Source organism: Cebus imitator, unplaced genomic scaffold (genome assembly GCF_001604975.1).
Source record: "Cebus imitator isolate Cc_AM_T3 unplaced genomic scaffold, Cebus_imitator-1.0 Scaffold10, whole genome shotgun sequence".
Lineage (NCBI taxonomy): Eukaryota > Metazoa > Chordata > Mammalia > Primates > Cebidae > Cebus > Cebus imitator.
This window is the reverse complement of record NW_016107325.1, coordinates 2597849-2615230: the sequence shown is the minus strand read 5'-3', so window position 1 is coordinate 2615230 and position 17382 is coordinate 2597849. Positions and strand designations below refer to the sequence as shown.

At 38.2% G+C, this 17382-nt stretch overlaps 1 protein-coding gene and 1 long non-coding RNA gene across 5 annotated transcripts in view; one reads left to right on the top strand and one right to left on the bottom strand.

Moving 5' to 3' along the window:
- The window catches only part of CCDC148 (coiled-coil domain containing 148), a 200835-nt gene that overhangs the window by 124666 nt on the left and 58787 nt on the right, over positions 1–17382 (top strand). The window lies entirely within an intron of this gene.
- Positions 11306–17382, bottom strand: part of LOC119473958 — a 63103-nt gene continuing 57026 nt past the window's right edge. Inside the window, exon 5 of the long non-coding RNA XR_005203233.1 lies at positions 11306–11745. This is a non-coding gene — a long non-coding RNA (uncharacterized LOC119473958). The remainder of the gene's footprint in view (positions 11746–17382) is intronic.

The window sequence follows — 17382 nt, the reverse complement described above, 5'->3', positions numbered from 1 at the left end:
GTGTTCAGGCTTTCACTAGGTGCACCTAGAAGGGGAATAACTATGTTGTAGATTCACATGCTTTCAACTTTATAAGATTTGGGTGGGGACGGTTATAAATAAAACTTTACTTTTTTATTTTTACCAATCTGATAAATTTAAAAAGTGTCTCATTAATATTTTAATTTGCATTTCCATGATGATTCGTGAGGTTGAAAATCTTTTCACGTTTACTGGACCGTTTGCTTTCTCTGTAAATCACTTATTCATACTTTTAAAATCCATTTTGTATTAATATGTAAAAGCTCTTTATAAATTCTACATACTATTTCTTTTTATAGTTATATGGGTTGCATATATTTTCACCCATTGGTCATTTGCCTTTCAATTTTGCCTGTATTATATATAGTGTCACGGAAATTTTAAATGATCAAGTAATCAACATTATTAAACTTTTTCTTATGAATTATGCTTCTCTTCATGAACTGTGACCTGGTAGCGAGAGCATCTCTATAGGTGGCTCTCATGTATGTCTCTGTTGAGGGGCATATGCATTTTACCCTTTGGCCTGGGAACAATTTTGTATCAGTTTCTAGACTTGGGACCCTACTCCGTGAGCCTAAAATACATCTACTTTAGAGCTGGTGCACAGCGCTGGCCTGGGGTTCTGCACTTGACCCCTTTTCTCCTCTGGTCTCCCTGGAACTTTTGCAGAGAATGACCGCGGTGTATCTCATCCTTATTTTGTGTCTGGACAAGTCTTATGTGACTTCATGCTCTTTTTAAGTAGCTTGATTCCAGCTCCTATGAACACAGGTCTCATGACAAGTGTTAAAGTCCTGGCCACCAGCTACGCAGACCTATACTGGGTTGCAGTTTTCCTCAGGTCTTTAGCTTCAGCATTTTCTGACTGTTCTGACTTTAGGTCCCATCTTTTTTTGTGGCACTGGGGCAGTGTGTGTGTGTGTGTGTGTGTGTGTGTGTGTGTGTGTGTGTGTGTGTTTGTGTGTGTGTGTAGCTGTGTGTCAGTTTTCCAGCATTTCTAAGTGTTTGGGGTAGAATAGGAGATTTCCATGTCAACTCAGACATGTTGACCAGAAGTTCTAGCTATCTTTACATATACTCACCACGAACATAGATTATCTTTAACTATTTTATTTTATTTGTTAGAGGCACATTTTGGTTCTTCAGCATTTAACAGCAGCTTGGCAGAAAATTCCATAAGCAGCTCCCCGCTGTCGTGAGACATGTTGCTTTGGTAGCTGGTGCTCTGTTTTTCCCCCATCTGCTGTCTTATCTAGCTGGCTTTCCTTTCTCCTAAGAGACTGGCAGTAGAGGCAAAGAAACTGTGCCATGTGTACAACTCCACTATATAATTCCTGAACAAGAGGTAATCTTCCTCCTAATTCTTCTTTCCAGTGATTTGTCTGTTATGGCCCATTTACTGGAATAATATTTTGGTTTGTATTAGATGCTAATTTTACCCTTGCAGATGCCCAGCTTTTTAAATCACTTTTCTTGTATGCTTTAAAACTCAACTTGAATTTAATAGTTATAGTTTTCATAGTTTTATCTTAAAACTCAAGGAAAGTTTTGATTCCTAAGTTGTTAGATGATATTGATGTTTTTCAGGAGCATATCTTTATTTCTGAAATTGTTGTCATGATGAAATCAAAAGATAATGCCTCTCCATAAATGATCCCTAGGAGCTATTATAAGAAACAAAATTTCCATGCTAGGTGGACCTTATGTAATACTGGTTTCTACATCACCCTTTCTCTAGATGTGTCTCTTTGTATAGCTTAAATCACAGAAAAATTTCTCTGCATTAGTGAGATTTAGGAGATGTTGCTACATGAGGCCTGGTCTAGAGTCCCACAGAATCCACCACAAGGATGGTTCTAGCCTTGCTTCCAAAATGGAGATTTTAAGCAAGACTCACATAAAAAGAAGATATAACTCTTCCCCTCATCTAGCATTTCAAAATTCTCTCTAATTTAGCTAACTCCTTATCTGCATACCAGCCACTTTGTACAGTTGAGGGGTGGGGAGAATTTTCAAGGATATCAGGATACTCTGCTGGGCATGTGACCTTCAGCCTTACCTTAGAGATCTTTCTGGGGAGGGATCTGTCACTTTGTGAATTCTTAGCTTCTTGTGACATCATTCCAGTAAATACCAAAAGCGTGGCTTTGGTAGAATGTTGGCACTTGGATGTTCCCTCGTGCCCTCAGGGGATCTCATAATACCCAAATTATATGCTTCCTGTAGAGAACGAAGAAGAGGGGAAGCAGTCTAAAACAAAAGCCAGTACACTATCATAAATAGAATGCAGATTAGAGGACTGTAACCATTGTTATTTCAGAAGACTCCAGAAGCTCTTGCGCAGGAGAGAATTCAGAGTACCTCCCTAGTTCAGATCAGAGCCATTCTCTCAGGGTGGGAATTTGTGGGTTCTTATCAGAGCAAGGAATCATGACATTATAAAATCTCTTCTCCCGTGTCTTTTAATCTAATAGTATACTGATCTAAAGAGCTAAAAATGGTGAGCACATAAGAATGATTTTTTTAAAAATTCCCAGGCTTTAAACTCTGCTTTTTCAGAATTGTTGAATTTAAAGGGATCAGTGAATAAGACCAAAATAAGTATGCTTCTAAGATGGGTCACAGGATCCCCTACCCACCCTCCAGATATCCCATGTATAATCACCCAGACGATAAATACTGTGGATTTTACTCCCATGATTGGGTCAGATTATATGGCACAGAAGACCTTAAAATTATCTGAGTGGTCCTGACCTAATCACACGAGTCCTTTAAAGGCAGAGTGATCACAGGGTGCGGTGGTCAGAGACTTGAAACATGAGAAGGATGTGACCACCATTGATGGATAAAAGACTGAGGGAGTCACATGGCAAGGAATGTGGGAGCCTCAAGGAGCTGAGAGTGGCCCCGGCTGACAGCCAGCAAGGAAATGGGACTGATAGCCTATAGGCCCATAGCCATAAAGAACTGGATTTTTATGAATGGGCTTGGAAGCAGATTTTTTTCTCCAGATGAGAACTCAGTTTTGTCAACACCTTGATTTTAGCCTGGTGATACCATAAGCAGAGAGCCAACCACACCATGTTAGTCTTCTGATTTAAAGAATTCTGAGCTAGCGAATGAGGGTTGTTTTAAGTTGCTAAATTTGAAATAACTTTTATACAACAACATTTTTTTAAAAACTAATACAAAATTTAGCATCTGGAAGTGAAACGCTGCCATAATGAATACCTAAAAATGCAGAAGTGGCTTTGGAATTTGTAAGTGGGAAGAAGCTGGGAAGATATCATCTTGAGGATGATAGAAGAAATACTAAAATATCCTGAATCAACTGTTAGTAGAAATATGGATGTTAACAATGTGACTGGTGAGGGCTGAAGAGAGAGGGATGAATGTATTATTGGAAACTGGAGAAGGGAAGGTCACTGTTATATGGTGACAGAAAGCCTAGGGCAGTCATGTCCTGCAGTTAGATGGAAAACAATTTAATCAGAAATGAACTTCCTAGTTGACCAACTAAGATATCCAAAAAAAAAAAAAAAAAAAAAAAAAAGAAGAGGGAGCCACCTGTATTCTTTTTGCTGCTTATAGTAAAAAGAAGAGAGATAAATAGAGGGAAGAAGGTTAGGCGAAAAGGATGGAGACTTGATGGTTTGAGAACTTGACCTATCCGCATGGGAAAAGATCTTAGAGTTAAGAGATTACTGCCAACAGTATGGCATGGAGAACAGACTGAGGTGTTATACAATCCCTTGCTTTAGTCTTGAAAAGATCAAAAGGTCAGAGTATTTTGTCATATAAAAAAACCCTTCTGGGAGATTAAGAGTGCTTCTCATGGATCTTTTCAAACTAGAGGGCCTCCAGGAAGTTTAAGGGTGGTATCCCTTAGCCATCTCGGCAGAAGACTGAGAGAGAGACAAGATTATTTCAAAAAGATTATGGTATAGCTTTTGTCTAATGAAGTGAGCTCCCATAAAGTCCACAGAGGGCCTTCTGGGTTCTTGGGAAAAATGTATCAGAAACACTGCTAGTTTGGACTGAAAGGGACAGAAAGTATATGATGTGAAAAGAGGTTAATAGACCCCCCAAATTCGATTATAGTCTGGGGGGGCAGGCTGATAAAATGACTCAACTGCAAGCGTGTACTACCATTCAGGAAAAAGGATGAATGACTCTTGAACCAAGAGGGTGGAATTTAATAGTCCAGGTATTAGAGACTGTGGCTGGCCCCTGTGGCCTCTGGCATTTTTTGATACTTCCACCATTGAGCAAACTCACCTCTTTAGACTCAGAAAGAGCTGTGACTATCCAGATCTTCCTGTAAAGGGACAGGCTGCTTGCTGTAAGGCAGAGAAGGGGGAAAGTGGCTCCTGAAAACAGGTGGCATTTTAAGAGAGAGATTGGGCTGAGCTGAACTTGCTCAGTCACTTCTCCCACATGTGCCAATCAGAATGAGAGGCCATACTGTGAACCCTCCTGAGGAGAGGAAGTTCCCAGCTATGTGAGGACTGGATGATGAGCATTCCCCCTAAGAAAAATGTAGGGTAGTTTCCATATCCCCTGGTACATTCATGACACTGAAATGATATTTCACTAAAGGCTCAAAAGGAGAGCATCCAAAAACAACTTTATTCAACCATACATTGGCCTTAAACCTATAACTAAATGGTACACTAACAACCTCATTAAGACCAAGAAGTTCCTAAATATGGAGGTATTGAAGCTGACCTAAGAGGGTGTATTTACCAGAGTAAAGATGAAGAGGAGCTATGGTGGAAGGAGAAAAAAGCAAACTACATAGTGTGTGGCAAATGTGGAGGGCCAAGAACTCAGTGAGCCCACTGCAAGTGGGGACTGGCTCAGGGTGGTATTGAGCACTTTGTGCATTCCCTCAGACCCAAGCTGGAGTTCCAGCCCTGCCACTTGTTAACTGTAGGGTCTTAAGGGAAATTACTTTCTCTCCATTTCAGTGTTTGTGTCTGTATAGTATTTGCATTTGTATAATAAGAAAATGCATGCGAAGCCGTTAGCACATGCCTGGCACTTAGAAAGGACTCAGTAAATGATGTTCTAATTGTAACTCTTATTATTGTTACCCAGTGGAATGGTAGAGCAGAAGGCAGTTAGAAAATTATCATGAGAACCAAATAGAAAAGATAGAAGTGAAATAAAGATAATAATAATGAGAGGAAGTGGTTTTAACGCTGGTTCAGAAACTTGAAAGTGTCCTGAATACAGTTCTTTTTCTCTTTGCCTAGTTACTCTTCACCTGGTAGCAGACTGTCTCTAGAGTGGCAGTACTCTACCACCACTAGTGACTGTGGAATCCTTTGAAAGGTCAAGTAAGAAAAAATGTTATAATTATATCACAGGGCATGCAGAAATAGTTATATCCACTTTAAACCAAAGAATTGTTGACTCATTAGTACATCCTATGGTTCTAAGTGGCAATCATCAACAAAATGTACTCATTAGCACCTAAATAGTTCAAACAAATCAAACATACACCAACTTCATAAGTTCCATTACTTGCTGATCTTATTGCAGACTATATACATAAGTTGTCTAATATGTGTTTTATTTTGAAATCCCAAGATCACCATTCAGAAAATACTATGGCTCAATATATTTTATTTACTTTTTTATTGAGTATTGGTACCAATGCCCTCTGGCACATAGTACTGTGTGGCATTTGCCTCCTCTCCAATAGCCTCCCCACCCTTTAACATAGGATAGTGGTATCAACTCCTGGTAAGATACATTGACAATAAGATTATGGATAATTCCAAAGGGGGCATGAAGGGTCCAAACAAAATGGTCATTCATTTATTCACTTCTTCAATAAGTACATACCAAGGGCCTTTATTGTGAAATGTATTATACCCAGTTCTCCATTCTCCATACCTCATGCAATTATAAAAGATCATCCACTCAAGAAATTTTCCTATTTTTGGTTATTTTTAAAGGGAAGTGTTTACCTGCTCTGTTACAAAATGACATACAATTTCTAGGTCAATGGAAGTTCTTATTAATAATACAGAAGGATGTCTTTTAGCTTCAGACTTTATAAGTACAACAAACAGAGTTAATAGAAACTAAAAATATAAAATGAATTATATGGTTTGGTACTGGTTAAATTAAGCATGCCTATATAGTAAATTTACTATATAGTTAAATATATGTGTGTGTGTATGTGTGTGTGTGTGTGTGTATATACACACATACATACATGTATATGCAAATATATGTATATGCATGTGTACACACAAATGTAGAGTATGAATTTGAGATTTACTTCCTGCCTTTTTCAGGAAGTATCAACAAAGCCTTAACCTAACCTAAACTAACATTAACTCAAGTTGGGGCAGTTAGAAGAATGCCTTTGTTCTCATCCATGCTGAGACCTCCTCTTATTTCTTGTTCCTGTATCATCAAACTGTAATCTGGGCATCCATCTTCACACTGGCCCATGCTGGTCTGACTGCTTTCTAATGTGAATACTCTTATGCTAACAGAAGTTATTAGTTTTGCTATAGCTAATCAAAGTTCGGGCCTTAGAGTACAGAGTTTTTGCCCTGACTGACTCCAATAGGGTTTATTAACTCTCTTTCTATTAATGTATCTGTTTCAATTGAGGCCTTTAATTGTTGCAGGCAAATGTGCCCTGTAGGAACTGCAGGATATGGGACTTGTCCTCTGCAGTTTTCTTTGAATGCCTGTGACTGATTGCCTTTCATCTCCATCAAATGCTCTGCTGTTGAGGAGGGAGAGTGATACAGATCTCAGGGCTTCAGGTCGTGGGAAAATCAGAGTGCTGCCTGGAAGACAGCACATAGCAGAGAGGTCCCTGTGAGATGGTACCTACTGGTCCTGGCCCAGGTCATCCATTTCTTCCATGTCCTTTTCCTTCATTACTCTCCTTGTTAACCTTGTGTAACAGAGAGACAGAGTTTTTTTAAAGAGAGGTGTGTGTTTGTGTGTGTGTGTGTGTGTGTGTGTCTGTGTGTGAGAGACAAAGAGAGAGTGATCTAACTGAATGCCAGTTAGACAAAATTACTTAAACTGTAAATATTGTCAGTTTATGTAATGTTACTAGGGCCATCTGAAATGTGAACACAAAACGCCATGGCAGGACTCAACAGTACAGTGACATTCAGACGATCTAAAATGGGCTTATAGCACTCTTTTTACATATTAATAAACCTGAGAATATAGAATATAACAACTCTCATAGACTTTTGGAACCCTGGAAACATGTCTTTGAACCCCTCTGAACACCTTGAGCTTGGCTCTAACGTCCATCCACCAAGATCTCTCACAGCAAGCATCCTCACTGCAAAGGAACTCACTGCCAGTAGAGCCAAAGTCTCCCTATGGGCTGAAGGCTGCTCTGATGAACTGTTTCCTACTCTGTCTTTTGTGATTCTTGGAATTAATAGCTCCTAGACATGTGATCTTGCAAAGGTATTTAAGGGGTATTTTTTATTTAGTTATTAGTCTTTCTTTGGTAATCTGATGGAGTACTCCAAACACGGGAACTAAAAAAAAACCTAATTGGTAAATTAACTATCAGGATAATATAATGATCAGAAGAAGATTGTATAAATTTTATGTAGACAGGACTCCAAAATAAACTGGGATTCAGACTTTATTTTCTGAAGATTTAATATTGGTTCTTTAAGTATTATTGTATATGTAAAAAAATTAAGTAGAATAGGGGGTTTAATTATACAGAAGAAATAAACTAGGGATCATCTAATTTTTTAATATTTATAATGTTCCTTGTTTTGTTACTAAAATTTAGAAATAAACATTATTTTATTAAATTAACATATTAATTTAAAATAACTTAACCTTCTAACATGAGACTGAGCATACAGTCAACTCTTGGTACTGTATATGAGTCAACAAGTAAGAGAAAAGGTGGTGTGATAACCTGATAACCCATAGATGGTAGAATGGTAACCCTAGAAGCACACTTCCGGTTTCAACTGTCTTGTAAAAATAAAACTTCCACTACAGCATCTCTGAAAAAGTGACAAAGCTGATAGACTCTTTCTACCCTCTGTCAGGACATAGTTTTAAGAAAAAGCCGGGGAGGAGGGGAGAGAGAGAAAGAAAAAGAGAGACAGAGAGAGAGAAAGAAAGAGAGAAGCCTGGATAATCAGGTGCCAGATATATTTGTTTTTCTGGAAAAGATTTCCCATTAGACAGTTTTAGAGGAAGAATCTTAAAAATTAACTCCAGGCATAAATTTGGGGCTATACTTTCTAGCTAGGTCTTGATTATTCATAGGGATTTGATTTAATTAACAGACACCTAGACAGTACTTGCTTTCCGCAAGGCACTATTCTATGTTCATTTAATCTTCTTAACAGCCCTACGTTGATACCAATATAATCCTTATTTCATAAATGAAGAAACTGAGGCACATAGGGGTTATATAATTTCCCCAAAATCACATGGACATGAAGTGTGCAGTAAGGATTTGAACCTGAGTGGTCTGACAGGTCTCATTTTAGACACTGTGCTATGCTGCCCATCATCATGATTGCTATGTGCTGTTAATTTTGTGATTAATTAATTTTGAGAAATCTCAGTTTCAGACTATTTAATTTAGGGTCACTTTAATGACTTTAGTCTTGTCCTGGTTTACTCAGAACTATTCAATGGATAGGTAATTGATCATCTTAAAAGCCCTTATTAGTACCTGCCTGTTTTCTAGTAGAATTTCTTTTATGTTCTAAAAGTCCACACTGTTTACTATGTCTGTTTCCCTATTCTTCTTAAAATTCGTTCAACATTCTTCTCCCTGGGCTAATGAATGATGATGTCTAAATGCTTTGCAGGAAACTGGATCACGATAATTTGATCATAGTTGAAGTATCAAGATGTGTTATGAAGAGGTAAAAGACCTTCTTCATTGCCCCCTTGGTGCCATTCTTTTGTTAAGCAGACTGAAGAAAATGCAATGATTTTAGTGTGATTTCTTTTCCTACTGACATCATATTTCACAAGAAGAAAATTTTTGCAGTTTTCCAATATAATATCTGCCAGCCTCTCAGAATCTGTCCCCCTTACCTCACCTTACCTCTTTTTACAGTGCATGATGTGTCGGGCTCCCATCTAAGGCTAGTCCCTCCATTTGTGTGCAGTATCCTATCCCCTTTCTCCTACTCAAGGACATCTGAATTTCTCTCCCACCACCATCCCCCCTTTTTCTAGATCTTTCCCTGTACCCTAAAAATACACCATTCTGACCTCCATCTGTAAAGTACACTCCCTTGACCCCACATCCCCCTTCAGAAAATCTCATCATCCCTGGCCTATACACAGTGTCTCCAGCATCTCTCCTCCCATTCCCTCTTGAACCATTTTGTCCCTCTGCTCCAGGAATGTCCCACCTGCCAAGGTCATTGCTTACCTTCATATTTTCAGTGATCAATTCTTTGTCCTCACCTTTCTTGAATTATTATGATGGAATTGATCACTGCCTCCTCCTTGGAAAACTTGATTTCCTTGGTTTCTAGGAAGCTATTCTCTCTTTGTTCCTCTAGCTCACTGGTACCTTCCTCTCAATAAACTTGGATGAATCCTCCTCACCATTCATATTCTAAGCCTTGGGGTACTCTGGGGGCTCAGTCCTCTCAGTATGTGTACTCTCTAGTGATCTCAGCCAATCCATCGGACTTCACATACCATTTATTTCCTAATACCAATTCATACCTCGGGCCTGCGTTTTTCTTTTGAACTCCAGACTCACATGTCTAACTCCTCAAATCTAATATTCCCAAACTATATTCTTGCTTTTCTCTCCAAATATATCCTTTCCCTAGTTTTTATTTTCTCAGTAAATGGAAACCTAGTCTCCTAGCACTCAGGCCAAAAGCCTTGGTATCTTCTTTGACTTCTATGTTTCCCCATTATACCCTTACCTGTTGGCGTGGGTAGAAGGCACTACCTTTAAAACATAATTAGGACTATTATAATAGCTTCCTAACCTACTAGTTAATTTATGTCTCCTCCCTTTCCATTTCCACTCTGCCTCTCCAATCAGTTTCCCACACAGCAGGCAGACTGGTCATTCTAAAACTCACTTCGGATCATGTCACTCCTCTGCATAAAACACATCAATGCCTTCCCACTCTACTCAGAATGGAATCCAGAGGCCTAGCAGGGACATACGGGACCCTGTATGATCTGCCTCCCCACTCCACTTCAATACCTCTTAGATCTCATATCCAACACTCTTCCCTTCGTTTACCTCCAGCCCAAGCAACCCACTTCCTAGTCCATGAACGCTCAAGCATGTGTCCCCTCAGCCTTTTCCCTGGCTGTTCTCTCTGCCTGAAATATTGCTCTCCCAGATGTCTGCATGACTCATTCCTGCACTGCATTCAGGGTCCTGCACAAATGTCATCTCAGAAAGAGTCCTTGATGGCCTAACAAAAATGGCATCCTGTTTCCCTGTCACTATTTATCCTGCTTCATTTTTTCCATAGCATTTGTCACCCCCTGACATCTATTTATCGACTATCTTCACTTCTACTTCTACTTCTAGAATGTAAGCCCCTGAGAAAAGAAAATTTGTCTAGTTTCTTTATTGCTTCAGCCCCAGTGCCTGGCACAGGGCACTCAAAAATAGTGGCTGAATAAATGAATTTAATGAATGAAAAGTATGCCACTCTCCTTTGGTGTTATGGTGTAGAGGAAAGCATGCCGCCAAGCTGGGAGGTGTTAACAAGAGCGGTGACCTTGGCAAGTTACGTAGGCTCTGTGGGTTTTGCCTCCTTAGTTGTAAAATGAGGTGTTTGGATTAAATGATTGCAAAGATCACCTCGGCTCTAAGTCATGATTGAATGACTCAGGTTTGATTACTTTTCACTTTTCACTCTCCCTGACACATCAGGTTTTGAAATACAACATCCTCAGTCTATATACTCCCTTCTTAATGAATAGTGAAAAGAAAGAAATTAAACAAGATTACAGACAAATTCATTTCGGCAATATCAACATATGACACGATCATTATGCAATATTTCAATGCCCATACTGAAAAAAGACCTTCCTCCTAAAGAAGACGTGACAGTTATTTTTTAATCCGCCTGGCATTTCAATTAAGGGGGAGATAACTAATGTGTTTATCCCAGAACGCTTTCTTAGCTCATCATGTTATAAGAACATGGGACTGCATCACAACAGAAAATAGCTTATTGCTAATTTGAGTAGGAAGCTTTGCTATGGGAAAATGCTCACATAAGTGACCAAAGTGAACATCACCTAAAAGAGATTAATGCTATTTATTTATGCATATAGACATCATCTACTTCCAAACAATTTATAATAAAAGACATTAATACTCTTGTGCTGGGTATCTTCTGCCTGGGTTGTATCACTCTCCATTCTGCTCTGCAGCACAGTTTTCACACATGGCTTCCTTGCCCTCTGGCTTTTGGTTTGGTTCAGTCGAAGTGGAACATGGGAGATCAAGGTGGGGGAGAGGTGTGAGGCTGGGAGAGTTGTTTCTCCAGCTCCTTGCCCTGCAGGGTTGTGCTGACCAGTTGTATCCTTCACCAAAGGTCTCAGCTCCCATCGGGGGCCCTCCCCACCCAGCACTGCATGAGCCCTTGTGGTTGCTCTGCATTCCCACCCTCCTTTGTCAGTTATCTCCTTATTACATTCTTCTTAACTTGTCCTAATTTTGAGTGTGCCATCTGTTTCCTATTAGGAATCATTAAAATAGAAAGTCAGTAAAAGAACGAAAGATGAGAAATTAAGGGAATAGGAATCTCGTTATGTCAGCAAACCAAGACTGAAGAAGGGTGTTGTAATTGAACATGGTTAAAGTTAAAAAACATTTAGCTCCTATTTGCTAATAATAGAAAACATGCCAGCAGATCAGGAGCTGGCAGCATGTATTGGGAGCAGGAGTGCAACCCACTCAATTGATAGCATTTTCAGTAGAAATTTTACAAGAGCCTAAGTCAGTCCTCTTATGAGATTGCACCAGCCTTTATAAGACCTGTGGCATAAAATTAAATCACAATTCTTTGAAACTTTTCTACAGAAAATGAAATTGCTGCCACATGGAAGGTGATAAAAAATAAAAATGTTATATAGAAATATATGTAGGATTTTTGTCATTTGACCTGATACAGGAATAGAATTTGGAAATTCAGGAATGAATAATAGTTCTGCTCCTAACTATTGATTTCCTTGGCCAGACTTTATAAAAACTGGCCATAATATACTTACACATAATATATACAATATACTTTTATAGTTACTAACACTATGTTTAACCTTTATTTAAAGTTTAGGAGTACAAGTGCAGGTTTGTTACATAGGTAAACTGTGTCATGGGAGTTTGTTGTATAGATTATTTCATCACCCAGGTATTAAGCCTAGTACCCATTAGTTATTTTTCCTCTTCCTTTCCTCCTCCCAACCTCCACCCTCCAAAAGGCTCCAGGGTGTAATTATAAAGTATTTATGTCCATTGTATATAATTTGGAAAATATAAACAAGCATACAAAATACAATAGAAATCACCCGAAATCCTAAACCATTACCAAAAGAAAATCAACAATGTCTTTACACTCTATTTTCTACATATTCAAGAACTTTAACTTAACCAGAATCACACCATATATATTATTTTAAACCAGACTTTTTTCTCATTGATCAACATTATGTATATTTTCCTTTTTTTTTTTCCTGCCACATAATTTCTAGTGGTTGCATAGTGTTGCATCAGAATAGCGCATTTTGCAAATCTTGCAATTTGGGATCATTACATTGTTTCCAGTTTTTCACCCTTTTAAGGTTATGATGACCATACCTGTACATAAATCTCTGCATAGATTCCTGCCTGTTTATTCTCAAAAGTGTATTTTAATTCTTAAGATTTTTGCTAATTATTTTCTTATTTTTTCTTAAATTTACTCTTCAGAAAAAGCATGACAACTTACCCTCCTATCAGAGCTAGATGAGCTTGTTTATCACCTTGGAGATTGGTTGCTAAAATGTTCAAGTCTAGGGCACTAATAAGTAGCTGAAATGCAAGCAGTTTTAATTGCAGACTGAAAGGAGATCCATTAAGTTCAAATAACCAGGCAGGATGGTTGCTAAATTGACTGTCTATTTTGAAAACCAAATATTAACTCTAGTTTCTTACTTATGTAGAGAGTTTTCCCACTTTTGCATAATAAATGCCCTAGAAGGTAATTCTTTTGAAGCCAATTTTGTATTCAGAAACTTAACCAGTCCTAGGTTGAATCGCACAGAGATCTCTATACCATCACACTACAGAAGAGATAATGTTGGCTGAAAGGTTTTGAGAGCAGGAGTGACTGAATGCCCATCTTAAGCATGAAATACCTTTATTCTGGCTCCCATGAGCAGTTTGACCTAGGGAAGTACCAGGTCCCCGTTCTCTGTTGGGATTAATTGCACCTCCACACCCCTGCGTGACTAAATGAATTGGCTCATGGTTTGAAAAGTTGCCTATCCAGGTGTTTTTGGATTTATATGAGCTGATACAAGAAAAATATTTTGGGCAATGCTATCTTTCTATATTCTTTTTCATTGGATCAGTTTAGCAAATGTATACCTCATATCTCTCATCTGAAAGGTGCAATATTAGATACAAACAAATATGATAGTACAAGGCACACTCCTTACCATTCAGAAGTTTACACAATATTGTGAACAATTATGTGGCAAACTATAGATGATTGTAAAATTGATCATATAGAAAGGGGGTCATACTTCAGTTGGTGGTGATTTTAGTGGATGCAGGGACCATCAATGATCTAAATGAAGTTCATAGGGAAAAATTACAGTAAAGGAGAATACTTTTATATTAAGACGTTCTGTTATGTTTTTACATATAACAATGTTATGTTATATGTAAAACATACTTTTTGTGTGGAGTTGCATATTCCCGGCCAAAAAAGAGGATATTTTTAAAGAATTGAAACATAGTGATTGTACAAATTTTGGGGGTACCTGGGATATTTGATACATGCATAAAACATGTAATAATCAAGTCAGGTTAATTGGGATATCTGTCACCTCAAATGTGTATCATTTCTTTGTGTTGGGAACATTCCAAATATTCTCTTCTAGCTATTTTGAAATATACAATGAATCCATTAACTACAGTCATCCTACTGGTGCTATTGAACACTATAATTTATTCATTATACTAAACTGTTGTCTTGTATACATGAACCAACTTCTCCTCATCCCCTGCCCCTAACCCTTTCCAGCCTCTAAGAAGCACACTCTACTCCCTACCTTAAAATGTAGATCTTTAAGATGCAAGGAACTATCTAATTATAATCTAGAAAATGGAATAAAAATATGCTTTATCTTAATGGTTTATGGGGACTGGAACTGGATGTTTTGAACTTCCTATTTCATATCTTTTATGAGTCTGGTTAAGTGTTATGACCTCCTTCTGAATGAGTCACAGGTCAGAGATAATGACCTGGCAACAATGTACGGAATCTATTTGTTCAAAGATTCAACACCACACAGCAAGAAATAAGAAACTAACTGTTTGCTACCCTAATCCTTTTGTCCTAACTTTCTGCTTTCTATGTGTAAATAAGAAATTCTTATTTCATGTTGAATTTAATTGTTGTATAATATTGGTCCAACTTTTTTTAAACTTTGAGCTACTATTATAAATGTTCTGTTTATAAGTGTAGTTTTTAATAGGAAAAAAAATTGAAAGATTACAAAAGTAAGGTAGGTTGTAAAAATGATCTTAGACTCTGAAAAATAGCATGACATTGTTTTGGCTCTGAAATCTATATGGTGAATATAGTTTTCTATAGTTTATTACACTTTTACTGGCTTAACTTTACCAAAATGAACAAAATGTGGGATTGTGAAAAGAAACATCTTGCATTCAATAGAAATCAGAATAATAACAAGGGGAGATAAGGAATAATGAGTGCTTGTTTTGTTTTTCTGTAAACCTCATTTGGAAGTAAAGAGACAAGCTATAAATTCAACTCTTGTCGTATGCTGACTTTCTGATTCTTCTGTCATTGGAACATTATAAGGATCCTTCAAAAAGTCTAAAAATCAGTGCATTTTAAATCTCTATCTCAACAAATGTCCCAAAGGACTAAATACCCTAGTCTTGACTTCGGTTTGAGGCTTGAAAAGATAATAATTCTTGATACATACTTCCTGTGTCTATCAATTACAGGATTGATACATACATTGTAGGATGAATTAACTGATGAAAAGTGAATGGAACTGTCCTTAGGGAAGTACTTAGTTCAGCCTTTACCATCCTGAAAAGAAAACTGCTGGCCTGGTTCCCAAGTACAACTTTGTTATTCTTGGACCAGAGACCAGAAGAAGCTTCCAGTCACCTGAGTGATCAATTATACCCTCTTATGTGTTAGACATGATACAAGCTACTAAGGATACAAAGATAAATAATGCAGATCAATATGGGAAATGCTATATTAAGAATACACAAATAGTGCCATAGAAGGTACACCAGCTATGTCTGGAGGAGAGGGAGAAGGAGGAAGTCTGAAAAGGCAATGCCAAAACTGAGTCTTTAGGATGGATAGGAAAGATTTACCAAACAATGAGAGAGGGCAGAAGTTTTCAGGCATGTAGTAAATGCCCAGATACATTGGTAGAGATCCAGGGGCAGAACCTCATGAAAAATAATCAAGGAATGCAGGTAGTCAAAGAAAGTAGAGTCATAAACTATAAGCCACTGGTGTGCCATGGATGGAGCTACTGTTTTTCTAGAGGGTTCAGGAGAAGATTCCAAGAGGAGGTCACATTTTTTTCTGGTCTTAAAGACAGAGTAAGCTTCACAAATGGAAGGGGAAATTAAGTCATTTTAGCAGAGAAAGCTGTGCAGAAAAGCAAATAAGCATTAGAGTGCATGACCACCTTCTCTTTCCTGTTTACATCCTCATCCTAGAGATGTCATCCAGTCCTATGGCATCAAATACTGTTTATGTGGCCATCTCCTTTATTTAGGTCTCCAGCACTGAGTTCTTCCCTAAGCCACCCATTTGTGCCTTCAGATGTTTGTCTGGCCCCTCCACTTAGAAGTCTTCTGGGCCTGTCAAGTGTTATGTGTTCAAAACTGAGCTCCCAATTGTCTTCCTTTTCCAAGCCTGTTATTCTCCCAATCGTCTATCTCAGTTACTAGTATCACCATTCAACCAGCTGTTCAAGCAAAAACCTAGGAATCATCCTTGATTACTCTTTCCTCCAATCTTCATATGGAATCCCTCAATAAGCCCTCTGATTCTACTCAAAAGCACATCTCAGATCTGAATACTTGATTCCATCTCCTGAGTCTAAGGGACCACCTTTGCCTTTTCCTTCTGTCTGGTTTCCCTGTTTCTCCTTAGCTTCTCTACTCTCCATGCTCCACTTCATAGACAGAGCTCTCTTTTTAAAATGTAAGTCAGACCATGCTACTATTTGCTTTAATCACTTCAATGGCTTTTCCTTGTTTCTAGAGCTAAACCCTGGCCCAATCATCTAACCCCCAGGCAACTCTCCAGTCTTGCTTCCAGTCTTAACTTATACCACATGCTCCAGCTCCCTGGCCTCTTCCCAGTTCCCAACATATGTGAGGTCTTCCCTGTCCAATGCTGTTGCACCCTCTTCCCAAAGTACTCCCCTCCATCTCTTCCCATGGGTGTTTTACTCTCATCTACCAGGTTTTCAGCCAAATGGCATTTCATCCAAATGTCCTATTTAAGACATTTAAAATATACCTTCTACTAATTCTACTCAATTTTTTCTAAATTATCATCCTACTTATCCCCTTCTTAGAAGTTAATACAACATGCGATATCCTATTCATTCATTCATTTACTGGCGTTCTCCCTTTCTAGAAAGTCTCAATTCCACCAGGCAGAGTCTTTATTTCTTTTCAGGCACCAGTATTATGTGCTCAATAAATACTTGTTGAACAAATGAATGTCAAAGCTTCAAAGTCAATAACAGTTTAATACTATAGGTAAGGGTTAATGGAATAAAATACACAGAGACATCAAGTAAAATTGTAATTGAAAAGGATATTTAATCTTATCCTTTGGAAGTCGCTGGTGAGAGCAGTGACTTTGGAATGGACTACAGAGGGAGGAATACCACGGGTGAGGAGTAAAGTAGAAGATGTGCACATGAAAGAAAGCAAGTATTCTAAGATGCTTGGCCAAAGAAGAACAATGAAAGGTATGATGCTACAATCTTGGAGTTCTAAAGAATTTCTAAATTATTTTAATGGGATAAAATTATGTTTAATTCCATGTGAGAAGGATGCAGCAAAGAGCAAGAAGCTGAAGGTACAGGGGA